Genomic DNA, 22,784 nt, shown 5'->3' on the forward strand with positions numbered 1-22,784 from the left:
GTACCCCTGCGGTGATTGGGACGCACTTCTGACCCTCCTCCGTGTTGTAAACTAGTACCCGATTCTGGAAATAATTTTCCAAAATCTTGTACAACGACACCGGTACGTGGATGCTCCTAAGCGCGAGCGCTATGGAGTCCCAACTGGCGCTATTGAATGCATTCTTCACGTCAAGCGTGACGATTGCGCAATAGCGAATGCCCCAACTCTTACGCTGGAGTGCTACCTCTGCCGTCTTGGTGACAGAGAGAATAGCATCCAGCGTGGATCTACCTTTCCGGAAGCCGAACTGGTTACTTGCCAGACCGTTTACACCCTCTGTGTACTTCACCAGTATGTTGAGGATAATCCTCTCAAGCACCTTGCCCGTAGTGTCCAGCAGACAGATAGGTCTGTATGCCGATGGGTCCCCTGGCGGTTTCCCAGCCTTCGGCAACAGCACCAATCTCTGTCGCTTCCACCTGTCCGGAAAGAGGCAGTCATCCAGGCACTTCTGCATGACTGCTCGAAATAGATCGGGGGCCACTTTCATGGCCAAGTTCGGGATTCCATCCGGTCCCGGTGCCTTGCTCACCTTTAGGGAGTTGGCGATCACGATGAGTTCCTCATTCGTAACCCTTACCTCCTCCACAACCTCTGCACGGCTGCCGTCTCTCACGGATTGGATGCCCGGCAGGTTGGCCGACCATCCCTGGTCTGTGTCTGAGATACTGGAACGTCGGACGTGAGACTCAGCAACCGGAGGCCAAGGATTTGGCTCGTGTCGTGGAAAGAGTCCCTCGATGATACGCTCCAGCATCGCTGGTGATCGCTCTGCAGGCGCCAACACGCCTTTGGTCTTCGCCATTACGACTCTGTAGGCGTTGCCCCACGGATTCGTATTGGCACTCGCGCATAGCCTATCGAAGCAGGCCCTTTTGCTCGCCTTTATCGCACTTTTAAGCGCCGATCTTGCAGATCCGAATACTACACGGCGCTCTACCCTCTGTGCATCGGTACGTGCACGTTGCAACATCCGTCTTGCACGGAGGCACGCGCTACGGAGGTCCGCTATCGCGTCGGTCCACCAGTATACCGGTGACTTACCATTCCTAGGTTGGCGGGTCCTAGGCATGGTGGCGTCGCACGCCCGCGATAATGTGGCAACTAATTGGTCAGCACTCGGGCGGAGCCAACTGCCCCTCTCGCGCTTTCTTCTCATTGCTTCTGCAAATACCTCGGCATCGAAATGCGATGTCTTCCACCCGCGGACGGTCGAAGTATTGGCTCTACCCGTCGCCTGGCGCCTCACGTTATGGACTACGCTATAGCAGACCGACTGGTGGTCACTATAGGTGTAGCCATCGTCTACCCTCCAGTTCACGATCAGTCCTGGGCTGGAGAACGTCACGTCGATGATCGACTCCGCACAATTTCTGCTGAATGTACACTTGGTTCCAACGTTGGCCAGATCTAGGTTGAGCTTTGCCAAAGCTTCCAACAAGATCTGACCCCTCCGGTTCGTGCGGCGGCTTCCCCACTCAACAGCCCAAGCGTTGAAGTCGCCCGCCACTACTAAGGGTGCTAGTCCCGTCAGCTCCATAGATAACAAATCGACCATCTGGGTGAACCTTTCGATAGACCAACGCGGCGGAGCATAACAACTGCAGTAGAACACTCCGTCCACCTTGGCAACCGCGTATCCTTCATTTGAGGTTGACACAACCTCCTGAACCGGGAACTTGCTGGTCGTGCATATGGCCGCCGTACTGGACTTATCTGCAACCCAATTACCGTTTCCGGGAGGAATGCAGTAGGGGTCCGATACGATTGCGATGTCCGACCGCGACTCAGACGCTGCTTGGTATAGCAGCTGCTGTGCCGCATAGCAATGGTTCAGGTTCAATTGTGTCACCCTCACGCCCGTGGTTTCGTGGCCGCCTTACCGGCTGGGCACCGTGGGCCTCCCATAAAGTGCTTGGCGTCCCGTTTTCCAGTACATACCAAGCACTTGGGAGGCTCCCCGCAGTCTTTAGCTTTATGGCCAGCACCACCACAACGCCTACATAACTGGCTCCTATCGGGCCCCTTGCAGGTCCAGGACTTGTGTCCTCCCTCGAAACACCTGAAGCAAACGTCCGGCTGCTGGAGTATGCTCAGGGGACATACTGACCAGCCAACCTTAAGTTTGGCTGTCTTCAAGGCCAGAGTTGCATCGGCCGATGCAAGCCGGAAAGTGGCCACCTGGGTCCCCGCTGGACCCTTTCGGAGGCGAATTACCTCAGTGGCTACTTCCACTCCGTACTTCTCCTTGAGGGCCTGTGCAATATCGCACCTCTCGGTGATTTCATCCAGGTTTTTGAGCTGGAGAGTCACCTCTGAGGTGAGTGCCCGAATTTGCACATCTTTCCCGAGGACCTGCTCGGCTACCGTCTTGTAGGCAGCGCCCTTGTTTTTAGCATCCTTACAGAGCTCAAGGATCATCTCGCCGGTGCGAGAACGACGGATGGTCCGCACATCCGCTCCCAGATCCTTGAGCTGGGTTTCGCCTCTCATTTTCTTCAAGACTTCGGAGTACTTGGACCCCTCCGTCTTGAGTATGGGGGCGTCGCCCCTGCTTCGCGCCTTCTTTCCCATTTTTGGACGATTTGTCGCCTTCTCGTCGTTGCGCTTGCTGTCTTTTTGGCGCTTCCTTCCTCCCACGGTAACCCAAGGGTTTCCCGTAGCTGCCACTTCGGCAGACTTTTCGGCGGACTTGGAGGCCGTTGGTGTGCTATCTCGCGGGCTTAGCACAACCAACCGTTTCTTGCTGTTCTCGGGGGCTTCCCCCGGAGACTGCCTTGCAAACATGCAGGTGTCCGTTTGGACCGACTTCGTCGCCTTTCCGGTCACCTCCGTTGCATTCTTCTCTGCAGCCACCGCTCTTGCCTTGAGCTCGGCGTGCTCCTTCTTCGCAGCATCGACGGAGGACCGAAGCATGTAGAGAGCCTGCTTCAGGTACTTCGTCGTGTTGGTGCGACTTTTCGCAAACTCGATTATGGCATCGAGCTGCTCCGACAGCGCTACTACCTTCGGTAGCGTGTCTCGCTGTCTTCCGACCGACTTTATCAACAGTGGACCAGCCACTGCGATGTCTTGCGTCGATCCGGTAGGCGTACTGCCTTTGCCGTCTTCGCAGGCGTCCTTTATTACATCCATCTCCGCCTTTCTCGGCGGAGACCTCTGGATGCCTCCTCGTGCAAACGGGTTTTTCAACCCATCTGCGCCCAATTGTTGATCTTCATTATTACTGTTCATTTTTGTTAAGTGGGTCCCCCTTCCAGCCGCTATTCTTATCCATACTGGAGTGGTCGCCTATCTGGTCCCATGGTAGTCTATGCCGAAGCAGTGAGGCCATGGCTAGGGGCGGCTGCCATAGCGCCTTATGAGCAACTATGACACCCCCGACCGGCGCAAGTCAGGAAAGGACATCTGATCCCACTCCTGCCCGGTTCCCACCGGGCAATGAATTTGGAACGTACTGGAAGGCCTGCCAGGTTTTACGGGACGGAGACTCCTGCACCGGTTGTTGTCTCGCCGTTTCAAGCCGTTGTCACACGACCTTACTAAGGGAGCTCGGCGCCCAGAATCGTGGTACGAAAACGAAATCCGACTCTTATCATATGGCGTTGCGACCAGTTACCGTAATTGGGAACTTACTGGCATCAATCCCAATGGGCGAATTAGTGCATTTGGGTGGTGGGAGCGGCACTATTCGCTCCGTCAGAGCTGCTTCCGGATAATGTGGCTTTTGTGAGAATTCGGCGGCCCAATGCCTGAGTCTCACCACAACCTAGGCTAGCTCTCGCTGATGGTCCGGGACTGCGTTCTTGCAGTTAGCACTTCCGTGGCCTACGGTAATCGCCAAATACCGACCCGTGGTGGCATACAGCTCTGCCAAGTATATATATATATATATATATATATATATATATATATATATATATATATATATATATATATATATATATATATATATATATATATATATATATATATATATATATATCTGGAGACGAAAGTTTCAACTTTAATCTATCCTTAATTACCTCTGATACCCAGTTCCAAACAATTTTTGTTTTATTACAGTTCTTAATTTTATGACTATTCGTATCTGGTTTTTCGCAAACCTCACACAAATGACTGCTGATACCCGCGCTATTATGATTGCTCATTTTTATTCTATTTGAAAATGCATCATTAAATACCTTAAACCATATCGATTTGGCTTTTGTTATAATAAAATTCTTGCTCATATTTTCCCCTATATTATCCCAACAGGTTTGTTCAATCTTTGTTCAATCTTAACTTCAATATTTTTCTTCGACAAGAGATTTAAGTAAATCATTCTATTTGTTATTAGTTATTAGTTTCTGATTAGTTATTAGTTTCTGATCTTATTTCTCGGCTACTTGTAATATGTTCGTACATTCGTATTTGGCGTAACGTTAACAAGATTAACATTTCCTACCAGGGGATGGTTTACTCTTTCCCCATTTTCAAATAACAAATTTCTAATGAAGAGTGCCTGACATTGTGTCTCTGGGTCCAAAAATTTGAGTCAGCGGTTCTGAACCTTTTTTTGTCCGCGTACCCCTTGGCGATATTTTCTAAATCAATTGTACCCCCTAGCTTGTTCTTGCAGAGTAAGAGGTAGTAGTTGTAGATCATTATGTGGTAGTCTAGTTCAGGTTTCAAATTGAACTATGGTTTGTTTAATTGTTACAGTCATGTTTTAAGAGCAAGTTTGAACAAATAATTAAGTATTATGGAGAAAAATTGCTTTGTTCGCCATTACTGATTTTTCTTTTGTGTACCCCCTGAAGGCTCTCGCGTACCTCTAGGGGTACGCGAACCCCAGGTTGAGAACCGCTGATTTAAGATCTCTTTTTTCAGCATCTAAGTAAAGTTGCTCTCTGTGAACCCTTAACATCTTGTGGTGTTTCCACAAAAACTGTCCTGCTATCATTTTTATTTCAGCAATATGGCTATTGTTTGGTGGAACAACCTGACCTAAATACCACAACTTCGAGAGCAAAAACGTATTTAGAGTAATCACTTTCTCTGTAAGATTCATTCGTCGTGAATGAAATAGAAAAACCGAGAATGTAAAATCCGCTATTATTGTTTTATAATTAATATTAACAATGTCTCTACATTTTGTATATACTGTTAATCCTAATATAATTAACTGTTGTTTTTCTGTTATTACTTGTGGGTCACTCAGGCAATTATTGAACCTTAGAAATCCAGATTTACTTAAGTTTATTTTTAATTTTGCACTCATAGGATATTGATTAACCAATTCTAGAATAAAATCAAACTCTCATCCATTCTAGTTAATATTGTTATAACGCCAGCGAAAGCTCTAATTTTAATAAACTTATCTTTTACCAGTATTCCTCTCAAATGTGCATAAATTTGCCTGATCAGTGGTTCTATGTAGAGAATAAATAGAGTCATGGACATCGCACTGATCTACTGATTCTGAAAGAATTCATTAGGCTTCCTTTCACCAGCACTTGTGAAGTCGCTACCGAGTACAAACTTTTAAGAGTTGAAATTAGCTGTATGGGTACTCCGAATTTTTCCAGAATCTTCCACAAACGTTTATGGTCGACAACATCGAATGTCTTCTCAAGGTCCAAACTCAAAAGAGCAAATTTCAGAGTTTTGACTGTTGCGCTTTAATCACCAAAGTTATCAAAATATTTAAATTATCGAGGCACAACTTACCAGGAATTACTGCTGTTTGACCCTCGCCATTCAATTTTTCGATGTGTTCTGAGATTCTACTCTTTACAAGTTTCATGAATAACTTGTAGTCAGAGTTTAACAGGCTAATAGGTCTGAAATTACTAAGGTCTTTTGAGGTGCCACTTTTTGGAATTAGTATTATTATACAGCTGGAGAAACACTCAATAGGTAACAAAGAATTGTCCATAAATCCGTTAAACAGTTTCAGAAGGACAACTTTCACCAAGTCAAAATATGTAAGATTACGTTATACGTTATTCCATCCGGCCCAGGAGCCTTTTTCTTTGATGATGCACTTATTGCCTTTTGCAATTCAGATTCACTGAATTGTTCTGTGAGCTGAATGCCAGTTTCGTGATCAAACGAGTTGATAACAGGGAGAAGCAACTGTAGAATCTCTTGTAAATAGCTTTAAATAGTAATCAAACACCATAGATTTTAGTTCCACTGGATTTGCAACTAAACCGTTTTCTCCTCTAAGTGAGGTTAACGCTGGTTGCGATTTTCTTTTGATCATCTTCGAGACATGATACAGCCCAAATTTCTCTCCTTCTAATAGTGTCGAGCGATTAGCATAACTTTCTAATCTTGACCATTCAATTTCTAGCAACCTTGATTTTGCAATGCTTATTTTATTCGAACAGTTTTTTGCTTTTCGCACAAATCACTTAACTTCTTGTTCCACATATCCATTTTCCTTCTGACTCCATCGTTGAATTCGTAAGCTTTCCTTTTATAGAACTGTCCTTTCATAGAACTGTTTTATCCTATTTTTCAGATCATAAGATCACCATTCGCTATAACTATTTGTATACTTCTTCCTTTTTTTCAAATCACTGTATTATTTACGAAATTCTTCTTGCACTTGAGAATCGTTCAACAGATTCCCATTGATCTTCCAGTACCCGCGACTGGACACTGGGGAACACTGACTTCCTATTATTTCATACTCAATCACTACTGTATGATGATCAGTAATGATACTGAATCAACTACATACTTCGTTATTCTCGAGGCAAAGTCCTTTGAAACATATGCTCTGTCCAACCTCGAGGCAGAGTCGCCTCTGAAAAAAAGTGAAGTCACGCTTAGCACCGTTCACCGAAAACGCCACAACTCGAAGGCCCATCGAGGACACTATTGACTTCAGACCATTGGAGAAGTTGTAAGCCTTCCCTCTGCAATCCTCAGTATCCACTACACAGTTGAAATCGCCTGCCATAAAAATATTTTCAGTTCCAGCTTTATTAAAACTAACAACAACAGCATCTCTGAACAATTCTTCCCTCTCAGCCCGGTACTGAGTTCCTGAGTGACCTTATCCGTTAACGAAATTGACTTCATCAGCTGCTAGAGATATTAAACGTCCTCCGGGATCCATTACCAAACCATCAGAATCCAGCGATTTTCTAATCAGAATCGCAGTTTCCTTATTAGTATCACTAATATTTACAAAAGCCTTGTGGCTTGATATGAAAGAGAAGTCATCGAAATGAACCTCCTAAAGGAAGGCAATATCAATATCATCCGACATTAGGAACTGTTTTAGTAACATCTTTTTCGCAGCAATACAGCCGGGATTCGTTGGTTGGAACACGACTGCCACCCAACTAGCGAATCGTGCTCGTTAGTTGAGTGAACTGACAGCTGGGCAAATTTTACACAGGGGAGTGCCGATTGTTTGTTTTCTTCCTGCTTTGAAAAGACTTCCTAATTTCATTTCGGTAAAGCTTTGTCAAAGAAAATATACTTCGCTCTTTTGTCTTGCTGCTGTGGCGCATATTCAATGTATTTGATCAATACTTTTTATACTAAATATTCAACGAGAAGCAAAGTGAAAAAGCGCAAGCACATAACTCTGCTGCTTGCCATAAAAATGGAGGATCGCTACGCTGGATATTTCCGGTGAAGGCGTTGACGAAATAAAAGATTAAACATCTGAACAATAAACCTCTAAATTACACACAAAATGTTGCAGATTTATAACATGTTCTTTTGAAATTACGCGATCAATTATGTCAGAGATGATCTGCATGCAGTGTGCAGCTAATAACACTGAGGAACAAACTTGTCAATGCTGAATGGATTAGGCGTCTTAACTAAACATATTCACGAATTTTTCACAACCTTAAAAATCACCCATTTCACTTGCTCTTGCTACGCTTTCCTTTCTTTTCCCCCGCATCTTTCTCTGGCTTTGGTACTGAAACAATAGCATCTAGAGGACTTAGCGATACTTCCAACCGCCGCGATGATCTTTTTTCTCGACCTGAACAAAGTCCGAGGTCGCATCTTCGTCTGCCTCACCCAGGGGAATGGCAACATGCTATCTCTTTCTATGTTGAATGAGTGAAGAGTCTTCCCGACTAAAGTGAAAAGTATATGGAAGTTTTGCTGGGCGCCTGCCTCGGGGCTTTGTTTTTAAATAAAGCCCCGATATGTTGGCTACTGTCAAACGTGTAGAGTTTAGATAGGGCTGCCATCCCCTTGGCCTCACCCGAATCACCAAGATCAGAGTGTTGACGTTTAACATCTTTTCGACACCATTCATCGAAGCACGCAGGTCTACGAAAGCTGTTTTCGACGGGACGTTAAAGTCGTCATTGGGGACATGAATGCGAAGATGGCTGGAGGAGCATTCGGTCCTCCATAGATGGCACTGCTGTGGCGCTACTAGGAACAAGGGCTCCGAATCGTAGAAATGACTGATTGGACGGCAAATGCAAACAGTTTGTCGAGGAGGAAAACACAGCACGGATGAGAATGCTGCAACACCGTACAAGAGCGAAAGTGGAACGATACCGACTGGCACGGAACAGCCGAAACTCAGTCCTCCGAAAAAAGAAGCGCCAGTAAGAAAACCTAGATCGCATAGCGATGGGAGAGCTCTACCAAGTTAACGACCCTCTTAAGTTCTACAAGAATCTCCCATAAGGCTACGTGCCGCAAGCCGATATGTGCAGGAACTTGGACAACAACCTCCTAACTGACGAGTATGAGGTGATCGAAAGGTGGAAGCAGCACTTCGATGAGCATCTAAACGGTGATGCAGTAGAGCATGAGGACGGTATGGCAATTGATCTTAATGCACGGGCAGATTCCAGCCCCCGATGTCCTGGAGGTGGAGGAGAAAATTGGCCGGCTGAAAAACAATAAAGCTGCGGGAGTGGACCAAATTCCAAGCGAGCGGTTGAAATACGGTGGCAAATCACTGGCTAGAGCCGTGCACTGGGTCATTGTCAAGATTTAGGAATAAGAACGAGTACCGGAGGAGTGGATGCAAGGCATAGTATGTCCCATCTACAAAAAGGGCGACAAGCTGCAGTACTGCAATTACTGGGCAATCACCCTGCGGAACGCCAACTACAAGGTACTGTCCCCAATACTGTCCGCGCCATCACGGATCAGATATTCGCGGTTCGGTAGGTTATGCAGAAATTCCGCGTATACAACGTGCCCACACATCATCTATTTATCGATTTCTCGTGATCGACACGTGATGTCGAGCTGAAACCCACGAAAATTGTATAAATTTTTCGTAAATGGGTAGATTTAGTTCAATTGAAAACGAGCGTGATAACTCTCACAATTTTCATTGACAAGATGATTTCACTGTAACCTGGTGGGGGTGACACCCAGGGGGAAAGGGCTGATATCCAAATATTCCGCCCGTCACCCGGTCACGATGCATTATGGCAGGAAAATCGTGCTTTCTATGGTCTGATCGAGTAGAATTTGCCGTTGCACCAAGTTAACCATCTTCAAAATAGGCTGATCAGACCGGTGGTCCTCTACGGCCATAAGACATGGACTATGCTTGTAGAGGACCAACGCACCCTTGCGGTCTGACGAGGCGTGCTACGAGGCGACGTTACAACGAGGCGCGCTACAAATCGCCTTTACCTACTTCCTTCCTACTGCGCGAATCTATTTGAAAATCTTTTAAAAGAATTTCGAGAAGTTGTATTTTAAGATAGAGTAATTGAAAAATCATCGCAGAAATTTAAAACTTGGAAAAAATATTGGCTTAACACAATTTTTTTTAAATAACGTCTGTCATGTGATCGTATCGGATTTGATTGGGAAACGTAACCAGTTAACAAAATGTCCAAGTAACGAAACTTGTTATATTTATGTTTTATAGAGCTTGATAGAATTAAAACAAGTACTATAAAACTTTGATATAACCAGTTTTGTTAAGTGGGATGATATCAATTCAACCGTAGGCGTAAACTATTCCAGCCATCGATTTTACACAAAGCTAGCTAAGATTCTCTTTCCGAAACCATATTTTCAATATTTTATAGAAAGCTAACACACACCTGAATATCCACCGTCGTGGATACGATTCTACAATCGTAATTTTACGATTCGCAATTAACCGCAAATATAAAATGTTACAAAACCTGTTGAAGTGTAAAGTTCTTCGACTCATTTTAATCAACGTCTTTTATATGCAAGATTATCGTGGTTGGTTAGCGATCTACTAGATTCCCAACGCAACATAATGATCCAGACATGTCTACTACACACCACATGATAGTAATTAATCCTTGTTTTCTAATCGGCTATGTTTCAAATTAATCATAGTAGATATTAAAAAAAATGCTCCAGCTCTGTCCGATGAACCAAAAATAATTCCAGTGATTTGACCATTCCGGTGTCTATATTTCTCAATCAATTTCAATTGCTCGGTTGCAGCGTTTAACATGAAACTCACGTGCAGCCAAAAAAAAGCATCAAATCAATCCTCATTCTTAATCTCAAGTACTTGAGTTAAAACAGAACCCGCGTCATTCACTTGGCAACATCTGTTTGAAGTCAAGCGGATGTTCTGCACTGAGGCACCAGCCAACTGGTTGGTGCAGTACGTGACCAACTGAGGGCAATAAACAGAACCCATGCTGGACTGATTGGCACCTTCTCCCGGGGACAGGTGAGTCTTCCACCGATTTGCAAGCCAACGACTCGACGAGCTCAATCGCTTGTCACAGAGTCACATCGTGGCGGCTTTCAGTCGTCAAGCAGCGGCCTAAATTGACTGAAGCCAATATGGTATTGTATGATAATTTTTCCAGTAGATTTCAAACATATTGAATGCTGACGGTGTCACCACAGGTGGAAAATTCAAACGCCCAGCATGTTGGTTATCAAACCGAAGATAATTGCTATCCGATCGATTGTTTAAAAAATTGGGCTTTTATAAGCCGGCATCGCATTAACATAATGTTGACAGTTTTTTTGAAGTTCGCACCAAGTTCAAGTGTATTCGACCAGTATAAAAGTATCCAAGTGAATTTCGATAAACAAATCTGAGGTGAGTAATGTAATATAAAATAAAATAGGGACTTTTCTAGGACTCAATTGTTGTTGTAATTAAATTGATCTACAAAAAATGGTAAATAGCATAAAAACAAAACCTCATTCCGCGTCGAACACTCGACAGAAACGGACGTGCGAAGTGGTCGTTCTATTACAATCCGGTCCGTGTGTACGAATAGCCAAACAAAAGAGTGTATTATTCGCGCTAAAGGCCAACTAGATTGTGAGTTGTGTCGATACGTTCTGTACCCGGCTCGCAACTTTGGCTGTATTGGTGCAAAATACCAGCTGCAGTTTTGATCTGTGCACAGTGAATAGATCTTTCTAATTCAAGGCCATCATTTGACAGTCGAGTCGTGTCGCTGTGCTGAGTGATCTCACACCCGGCTCACTGCTGGTGGCTGTATTGGTGCTGCTGTACTGGTGCTGCTGGCTGCTTTGGGTGCAGCTTCGAACGATCGGACAACCACTGCTGGAAGGAAGAAGTAAATAGGTACGTGCTCTTGTCGGCGCTAGTGCGCTAGTGCGCTACATTTAGCGCGATGGATATAGATCCCTCGCCTCCCGTGCCACCATCCCCGAACCCCCTTGACCCTGACCCTTCTGTTACCCCCTCCCCTGTTCATTCTCCAGTCCCCCCTCGCCCCAGGCTTTACCCGGACGGATCTCAACAGGGCAGCTATACTGTTTATTTTCGTCCAAAGGCAGGAGTGAATTCAAGGCGATTAAACATACTGCAAATTTCTAAAGACCTGACGAAGGGGTACAAGGCCGTGACCGAAATTTCCAAGGTCCGACCTAACAAGCTTCGTGTCGTGGTCAGTGATCTGGCACAGGCCAATGCTATCGCTTGCTCTGAGCTCTTCACACGCGAGTATCGCGTTTACATACCCGCACGAGACGTGGAGATCGACGGTGTCATAACCGATTCGAGTCTGTCTGTCGAGTGTATCCTAAAAAGCGCAACCGGTTGCTTCAAAAATACCGAAACACAGGCGAAGATTTTGGATTGTAAGCAATTGCGGTCCATGTCTCTCGTCGGCGGTAAAAAAGTTTACACTCCGTCAGACTCGTTTCGCGTTACGTTTGCCGGATCTGCACTCCCTAGCCACGTCTCGTTTGACCGGGTTCGTCTGCCTGTGCGATTGTATGTACCCCGTGTTATGAATTGCACCAATTGCAAGCAGTTAGGCCACACAGCCGCCTACTGCTGCAATAAAGCACGATGTAGCAAGTGTGGGGAGACTCATGCGGAAGATTCTTGCAGTGTTAATGCTGAAAAATGTATTCACTGTGGGGGAAAACCAGCATGAGCTCTCCACATGCCCGGTGTACATGCAGCGCAGAGATAAAATCAAGCGGTCACTTAAGGAGCGTTCAAAGCGTTCTTATGCTGAGATGCTGAAGAAGACCGTGACCACTTCTACATAACATCGAACCCCTTTGATCTGTTGTCCTCTGATGAAACCGATTCTGACGATTCATCAGCGAGAATCTTATGCCAATCCTGGGGAGTCTAGGAAGAGGAAAAATGTTTCTTCTCCTAAACTTCCCCGTAAAGGTCCTAAGATTTCCCAAAATGTAATGAAAAGTACGAACAAACCAAACAGTGCTGCGGAAAAACCGAAGCAAACTCCTCTTGGGCTTGCAAATTTAAAGTCCCAGAAGGAGTTCCCAGCACTGCCAGGAACATCTAAAACCCCAGTTGTTCCTTTTGCACATCCAGTTGATGAAACAAACTCTGGATTAGTGAAATTTTCTGACATTGTGGACTGGATTTTTGAAAATTTCAATGTACCCGATCCAATTAAAATTTTTCTTACAGCATTCCTCCCAACAGTTAGATCATTTTTGAAGCAGTTGACTGCCCAATGGCCCCTACTTGCAGCGATTGTATCCTTCGATGCCTAATTCAACTGCGTATATGAAGGATTCTATCTCTGTCTTACAGTGGAATTGTAGAAGTATTTTACCAAAAATTGATTCGTTTAAAGTTTTGATAAATAAAAACAAATGCGATGCATTTTCCCTTTGTGAAACTTGGCTTACTTCAAATATTGATCTCAACTTCCATGATTTTAATATTATTCGCCTTGATCGAGACACCCCATATGGAGGAGTACTTTTAGGGATTAAAAAGTGCTATTCTTTCTATCGTATTAACCTCTCCTCGATTCCAGGCATCGAAGTTGTCGCATGTCAAATGACAATACAAGGTAAAGAGCTTTGTATTGCCTCAATATATATTCCTCCCAGAGCACAGGTTGGGCAACGGCTGCTCTTTGATTTAATAGAACTTCTTCCCTCGCCACGTTTGATTTTGGGAGACTTCAACTCTCATGGTGTGGCTTGGGGTTCCCCTTACAATGATAACCGCTCCTCTTTAATCTATAACCTTTGCGATGACTTCGACATGACTATTTTAAACAACGGTGAAATGACACATATCCCGAAACCTCCAGCGCGCCCAAGCGCTCTGGATCTATCCTTATGTTCGACGTCGCTACAGTTGGATTGCACATGGAAGGTAATCCTCGATCCTCACGGTAGCGACCATCTGCCTATTCTTATTTCAATTACAAACGGGTCAACTCGCATGCGACCAATTGACATTCCGTATGACCTCACACGGAATGTCGATTGAAAGTTATACGAGGAAATGATTTCAAAAGCGGTCGAGTCGATTCAACATCACGCACCACTTGAAGAATACAACCTCCTCGCGGGCTTAATCCTCGACGCCGCGTTGCAAGCCCAAACGAAGAAATATCCCGGCGTAACGATCAAAGAGCAGCCTCCAACTCCGTGGTGGGACCATGAGTGCTCCGATGTCTACACGCAAAGATCCGACGCGTTTTTGGCCTTCCAGAAGGGAGGTATACCCGACGACTATATACGGTATTCGGAGCTTGATACCAAGCTTAAAAGCCTGGCTAAAGCAAAGAAACGCGGATATTGGCGTCGGTTCGTGAACGAGACGTCGAGGGAGACATCGATGAGCACTCTTTGGAACACAGCCCGAAGAATGCGGAATCGCGTAACGGTCAACGAAAGCGAGGAGTCTTCAAGTCGGTGGATATTTGATTTTACCAGGAAAGTATGTCCGGACTCTGTTCCTGAGCAAAACATTGTTCGCGATGCGTCTCCGGGCCACGACGCGATAGAATCACCTTTTACGATGGCAGAATTTTCAGTTGCCCTTCTGTCCTGTAACAATAACGCGCCTGGGTTAGATAGAATCAAATTCAACTTGTTGAGGAATCTACCCGGCAATGCCAAGAGGCGCTTGTTGAACTTGTTCAATAAGTTCCTGGAGCAAAACATTGTACCGCAGGATTGGAGGCAAGTGAAGGTGATCGCCATCCAAAAACCAGGGAAACCAGCTTCTGATCACAACTCTTATAGGCCGATTGCAATGCTATCCTGTATCCGGAAATTGATGGAAAAAATGATACTCCGTCGTTTAGACCACTGGGTCGAATCAAATGGTCTACTATCAGATACTCAATTTGGCTTCCGCCGTGCCAAAGGGACGAATGATTGTCTTGCATTGCTTTCAACAGATATTCAGCTGGCGTATGCTCGCAAAGAACAAATGGCGGCTGCGTTCTTGGACATTAAGGGGGCTTTTGATTCCGTTTCTATTGACATTCTTTCGGGTAAACTTCACCGACAAGGATTTTCTCCAATTTTGAACAATTTTTTGCACAATTTGTTGTCCGAAAAGCACATGCATTTTACGCACGGCGATTTGGCAACTTTTCGCATTAGCTACATGGGTCTTCCCCAGGGCTCATGTTTAAGCCCCCTTCTTTACAACTTTTATGTAAATGACATCGACGAATGTCTGGCAAATTCATGCACGATAAGACAACTTGCAGACGACAGTGTAATCTCTGTTACAGGAGCCAAAGCTGCCGATTTGCAAGGACCATTGCAAGATACCTTGGACAATTGGTCTGCTTGGGCTTTTCAGCTAGGTATCGAATTCTCTCCGGAGAAGACTGAGATAGTAGTTTTTTCTAGGAAGCATGAACCTGCTCAGCTTCAAACACAATTAATGGGTAAAACGATTTCTCAGGTTTTGGTACACAAATATCTTGGTGTCTGGTTCGACTCTAAAGGCACCTGGGGTTGTCACGTGAGGTATCTGATGAAAAAATGTCAACAAAGAGTGAATTTTCTTCGTACAATAACCGGACAATGGTGGGGTGCCCACCCAGGAGACTTTATAAGGCTTTACCAAACAACGATACAGTCTGTTATTGAGTACGGGTGTTTCTGCTTCCGCTCCGCAGCAAACACACATTTGATCAAACTGGAGCGAATACAATATCGTTGTTTGCGTATCGCCTTGGGTTGCATGCAATCGACCCATACGATGAGTTTGGAGATCTTAGCTGGAGTACTACCATTGAAAAACCGCTTTTGGAGCCTGTCTTCTCGTATTCTAATCAAATGTGAGGTCTTGAACCGTCCCGTGATTGAAAATTTTGAAAGGTTAATCGAACTTAATTCTCAAACCCGTTTTATGACATTGTATTTCAATCACATGTCCCAAGATATTAACCCTTCTTCGAATATTCCAAATCGTGTCGACTTATCAAATACTTCTGATTCTACTGTGTTTTTCGATACATCCATGATAGAAGAAACTTGTGGAATCCCGGATCATTTACGCGTGCAGCAGATCCCTAAAATTTTTTCCAATAAATATCGAAACATCAACTGTGACAATATGTACTACACTGACGGATCACTTCTTGATGGGTCCACTGGCTTCGGTATCTTCAATAACATTTTAACCGTCTCCCATAAGCTCGATAATCCCGCTTCTGTTTACGTCGCAGAATTAGCTGCAATTCAGTACACCCTAGAGATTATCGAAAAAATGCCCACGGACCATTATTTCATCTTAACGGACAGTCTCAGTTCCATTGAGGCTCTCCGATCGATGAAAGATGTTAAGCACTCTCCGTATTTCCTGGGGAAAATACGGGAACATCTGAGTGCTTTATCCGAAAAATCTACTCAGATTACCTTAGCGTGGGTCCCTTCTCACTGCTCGATACCGGGTAATGAGAAAGCGGACTCTTTGGCTAAGGTGGGCGCAACAAACGGTGATATTTATGAAAGACCAATTGCCTTTAATGAATTTTTTGCATTTGTACGTCAGAATACGATCATCAGTTGGCAAAATTCTTGGACCAAGGGGGAACTGGGAAGGTGGTTACATTCCATAATCCCCAAGGTATCGACGAACCCGTGGTTCAAGGGGTTGGATGTAAGTCGGGATTTCATTTGCGTGATGTCCCGGCTTATGTCCAATCACTATAGATTTGACGCGCATCTCCGTCGTGTTGGGCTCGGGGAGAGTGGTATCTGTGCCTGTGGTGAAGGTTATCACGACATAGAGCACGTTGTTTGGTCATGCCCTGCACACCGTGACGCCAGGTCTAGATTAATAGCTTCCCTGCAGGCCGAAGGTAGGCAGCCGGCTGTTCCTGTTCGTGATGTCTTGGCGAGCCGTGACCTATCCTACATGTCCCTTATATACGTTTTCCTGAAATCCATCCACGCCCCAGTTTAGTCCTATCCCCTTCCGCCTACATCCAACCAAACGACAAGAACACGTTAAGACCCCGGATCCAGAAACAGCAATCAGACCCGCACGATACTCTCAAGGCCCGATGGAAACAACCCAATATGCCAGTCCGTAATATCTTGGCCCAGCAGCGGAACAAATTTAATATGCTGCTTACCTATGGCAATGAAAACCATCAAACAGCAAACCTGTGCTTTTAATGCAAAATATTCTAGCTTTAAGTTAGATTTAGTTTCAGCTCGTAGTCGGCAGCGAGGATAAAAAATTTGCTTTTAGTTATTAAGATACTTTAGAAAGTAAGCTACCAGATATAATTGGCGCCGTTAAACATTGAATTGTATTTGTGCCGTGTCAAATAAACTATAGATGAAGAAAAAAAAAACAAAACCAAATCCAGATGAGGATTGCAATTCGTTCAACTAAAATCAAATTTGAACTTGTAACTGAAATCTTCAATCGATTTTTTGGTCTACATAAAATATTCCAAAACTGTCCGGTCCGCATCACATGTTTGATTGTTCGACATATTATTAATTCAGTACGTCTTGCAATAACCGATGATAATCAATCTCAAATATCTATATTTTATTCACACAGTTGATACACATATATCGTACGATTTCCAGGAACGACAACTTGCTGCCACGATGTCTAGCGGTACATGTGGGTTGTATGGGAATAACGTTGACATTAATGGCATGTTGCATCGTTTTTTGTCACATCAGACAGCGCATTAAAAGTGTGTCTTATCTGCATATTTGTGCCCACAAAAAAATCGGGAACTCCACGGCTACTTATGCGAGATGGCCGATAACTCATTCAGAACCTAGGATCGTTGGGTCCCCAGTATGTTACGAGACGTCTACGTGAGGGTACGCACGTAGCTGGGAAATCAAGTGTCGCTACATCTTGGCCTTCCCTGGTGAATTTCAATTGTACGGTTTGATTGATTACCGGTCCAGCATAAATCATGCTATACTGCAGCCTTTCGTAGTAACAAAACTGCGCGATTTTTGGATGGGACTCTCAAGGAGAATACTTAAGTCGATCTATCTACACGGATCTCAGCACGTACCAAAGCGATAATCGCACGATCGTGTGCCATCAAAGAATAGGATAGTTTTTGAATGTTTTGCTGAAAAAAAACTAACTATAGACAATGAATGAATTGGCACAGCATAGTCCTTGTCGTCACCTTAGCCTACCAAATGTACTATTGAAACCGGCAGTGCATGACAAATACGACCACATCAACAAACCTAGTACTGTACCGTATGGTTCAATAAACAGGTTCAGTGTAACTCATTCACCGCAGCAGAGATCCGCTATCGCCGTAGACATAAAACTAGGTACGTCAAATGTGTGAATAGAAAAAAAATTATTGTGCAGGGACGAACGAGACACGAATTTTGATTATTTTTAACTTCATAACAGAACTAGAACTGTAGATCAAGCAGGATATGGCAGTTAAAAAGGTATTACTCCAGTTTCGTGCCTTCTAAACAGTCATAGATATGTAATGAGTTTTCTATTTCATATTTTATGGTACACATAAACATTTAATTCATACGCGACTTTTGATGAAGCCTATTCATATGCATTGCTAACTGCAGATTGAAACTCAGAAAAAGTTTTCGAAAACAGTTCCATTCTTTTAGCTTTCGTGCGTTTTTCGTGCTTTGGTCACTGTCAAGCGCTTTTTTGCCAGTTCATCAGTTCATCTTCAGAGTGAAGCGATACCCGATCAGAGGAGCATAACTAAAAAATTACAATATTCTATCAACGGGAGATACAAATAACATATTTTGATACGATTTTGTATTTTCCCATTTGCTTTTGATAACAAAATTGAATCTGAATGAGCTACAATAACAAATCCTGAAATGAAGTTGTTTTGAAACAAATCTATCAATTTTTGCGTCTCTATTAAAACTTGTTGTTTATAACGATTGTTGTTATTATACTGTTCTATGTGCTATCTCATTTTGTTTTAAAAATGATACGTTAGTTAAAAAGTTTGATATGAGTTTGATATTAGTAGAATATATTTTGTTATGAATTCTGTTATTTTAACATTTAACGGGATCAAAATAAAAACACAATCTGAAAGGTTTTTCACATAACAAACAAGCCTCTGTTACATTTTTGTTTTGTCTTTCTGATCGGGTATACAAACATTCTTAAGCTACATTAACGTCTAAGCTTAAGTTGGTTCTACCTTTCGACACATAAAAAGTGTTTTTTATTTATTGCGGTTTCACAAAATTAATAAAAATCGAAAACAATCGATGATGCTTCGAATATTTTCAATCCACAAATCGCGTCCAATTTTTTAGTTGAATATTTTAACTAGTTGACTAGTGGTCCCCGTGGTTCTGTGGTTAGCGATGTCGGTCGGCTAGCTCTCCCACACGGTTGTGATATCGGGTTCGATTCCCGATCAGGTCGAGGAATTTTTCGAGCTGGAAATTTTCTCGACTCAGCACTGGGGCACGGTGTATCGTTGTACTTATCCTACAACATGTAAAATGTGCCGAAAACAATATCGATAACGAATTCTCTCAACTAATCTAGTTGATCGAGACCGCATTAGCCCCCAGGCTAGCGTGCGATATTGTGTGTTGACTAGTTTTTAGATAGTTTATAACTTTTTTGACTCAGTCTCAGTTTACCATATTGTTTTTTCTAAATCTTAGCTAAGTCAAGTTCCTTGTTGTCTTATTACTGTCATAATTTAGTGTAACATTTGCTTCAGAATGTTTTCCCATTTCCTTTCACTAAGGATATTAGATTAAATTTTATTGTCGTCATGTCGTCATTGCATCTCAAACTGGACAATTTTTTGCTCGTTTATGATGACTTCTGGACGCAATTTAATTTACTTTGAATGAAAACCCACCTAATTATGTTCAAATATTTTTTCGTTCCATTTTTTTTTTATCCAGCCTCCGTATTTACATTCTAGCTTTGTTTTTTTTGAATCTAAAAGTGGAATTAATATCACAATAAAACATACAGAGAGGAACAGTTAACATAAAAAGTAAATTAAAAGACATTCATAGAAAGATTGTTGAGATGCATACAACCCAGGTCCAGATCGGAAATAGGTATAAAACCTAAATTAATCCACCTAGCGGTCAGACTCAGCCTTTCTCATTCAAACTTATTATTTGTAAAAATAGATTTACATGAATGCTTAAATCCAAAAAGGTATATTCACTCTTTGGGTTCTAAAATATTGATGTTGTAATTAAAGTATAAAATATGAAATTTGACGTAATGTTAGTTCTTCAGAAATAGCGAAATATAAGAAATGACTCTTAATTTCGAACAATTTAATCACGAGCGATACCGGGAACGTTCAAATAGTACGATACCACATTTAAATCATGTTGAGGCCATATATATTGATCAAAGCAGCTATAGTGTTGAATAAACTTTGAATTTATTTTCTTTACAAATCATTTGAACAGTATATCAAATTTTTATGAAGTTTGTTATTTGTAAGTTTGAGAGATGACTCGTTTGTATGACACTAGTTATGTTCAAATAAGTCGTGTAATACTTGAGATAATAGACTTCGTTGTTTTACAAATTGAAACATAACGGTTGCTTAAGTTTGATTACAATCAAATGAAAAGGGGACGTATGGGAGAGCCAAACTTTGAAACCACGTGTTTAATCATGATTCATCAGTTAACCCTTAACTATCTCGTTCATTCGATATCAATATTGTTCAAATCTGTTGTGTAGTTTCTAAGATAATGAAGTTTAGTGATTTTCACATTTCGATACATTACAGACGAAGTTACAGTCCGATTACAGCAAAATTCAATAGGGTGTTATGAGGCAGCTAGACCTTTCATTTGATACTAATTCTGTGCAAATCGGGTCAGCCATCTCTGAGAAAAGTGAGTGAGCCCAAGTAGTCATCAGAATATGTTTCTCTTCATAGCTGGATTTCACATTTTTAAACATAACAGGAAAAGTAATAATCCGTTCGCAAAAAAAAAACATTAGGGTCTTATGGGGCAACAAGACTTTCCATATGACACTGATTATATGAAAATCGGTCCAGCCATCTCTGAGAAACATGAGTGAGATTAAATAGTCTCCAGAACACGTTTCATTCTGTAACTTCTGAACCATATGTTCAATCTTCATAAAATATAAAAGTTGAGGGTTTTCAGGTAGCCCGTTCATTTGAAACCAATTTTGTTCAAATCGGTTGTGTAGTTTCTGAGATATTGATGTTTCGTGATTTTTACATTTTGATACATAACCTCTAAACTAGAAATCAGATTACAATAAAAATCAATAGGGTCTTATAGGGCAACTAGACTTTTCATTTGCAATTGATTTCATTGAAATCGATTCAGCCATCTCTGAGAAAATCGAGTGAGATTTGGAGAGCGTTAGACACACACACACATGCAGAAATCGCTCAGCTCGTCGAACTGAGTCGAGTAGTATACGACATTCGGCCCTTTTGAGCACTTTTATACCTTTAGTTTTTGCAGTGATTGCTATACCTTTCTAGAAGAAAGGCAAAAAGTGAAATGATAGAAATGACTTTTAATTTCAACTTCAACCCCGAGCAAGGCCGCAAACATTGAAATAGTACAATATTGAATTTAAATGATGTTGAGGCCACATATTTTGATCGTAGCTATAGTTTTAAACAGTCTGCGGGTTTCGTTTCTTTCTATAACTTTCAAACCACATGTTTAAACATTATGAAATTCATTGTTTAAGGGTTTAAAAGCCCATTTATTTGAATTCACCTATGTTCATAGCTTCTGAGATCTAAGAGCGTTTTTCACATTCTGACGCAGCGCCAAAACTAAAAGTTTGACTACAATGAAATTCAATAGCAACCTAAGCGGCAAATAGACCCTTCATTTGACACCAAGATAGAAAGAATCGGTCAGACCATCTCTGAGAAAAGTGAGTGCGAAAGAAAGGTGCACATACACACGTACACACCCACACACAAACATATACACCCATACATGCATATATGCAGAAAATGCGCGATTCGTCGAACTGAGTTGAGTAGTATATGACATTCGGCCATTTCAATCATTTTTCTACCTTTTAATTAGCCAGTGATCGTTAGGAGAAAGTCAATATGTTTACTTCCATTATGTGATTTCACATTTTTATGAACAACGGACACAGTTACAATCCGATTGCAATGAAATTCAATAGCGACCTATGGCGCAACTAGACCTTTCATTTGACACTAATTTTGTGAAAATCGGTTCGGCCATCACTGAGATAAATGAGTGAGTTTAAACAACCTCAGGATATCTTTTCTTTACATAACTTTTGAACCAAATGTTCAATCATAACGAAATTCAAAAGTTGAGGGTTCTCGGGACAGCCCAATCATTTGAAACCAGTTTTATTGAAATCGGTTGTGTGGTTTCTGAGATATTGATGTTTCGTGATTTTTACATTTTGATACATAACCTCTAAACTAAAAATCCGATTACAATGAAATTCAATAGCAACCTGTGGCGCAACTTGACCTTTCATTTGCAATTAATTTTATGAAAATCGGTCCAGCCATCTCTGAGAAAAGTGAGTGAGAAAAAAAAGTTGCACATACACACACACACACACATACACACATACACACATACATACATACATACAGAAAATGCTCAGTTCGTCGAAAGAAGTCGAGTGGTATATGACATTCGGCCATTGGGACCACTTTTATACCTTCGGTTTTTCCAGTGATTGCTATACCTTTCTAGGAGAAAGGCAAAAATGTGTAACTTTCGGGTTCGTGTCGGATAATAATTTCCTAATCCTCATTCTTTCATTCTCTTCTTCTGCCGAGCCTCCGCCGACAAATCCAACCAATTAATCATGTATCGAGCTCCCTCATACAACAGCTGTATACGTTTATTCAAATGAACCCGGTTGTCATTCTCCACCGAGGAGGTCCGGCTTCGGGAACGCTTCCAGAATAACAATCAAGATGGTGGGTTTTCGACCGTTTCTCGCTATCTCCAGAATCGCGGATATTACGCAGGTTTCGCACATGCGTTCCCGAAAGCGATTCATTGTT

Source organism: Wyeomyia smithii, chromosome 2 (genome assembly GCF_029784165.1).
Source record: "Wyeomyia smithii strain HCP4-BCI-WySm-NY-G18 chromosome 2, ASM2978416v1, whole genome shotgun sequence".
Classification (NCBI taxonomy): domain Eukaryota; kingdom Metazoa; phylum Arthropoda; class Insecta; order Diptera; family Culicidae; genus Wyeomyia; species Wyeomyia smithii.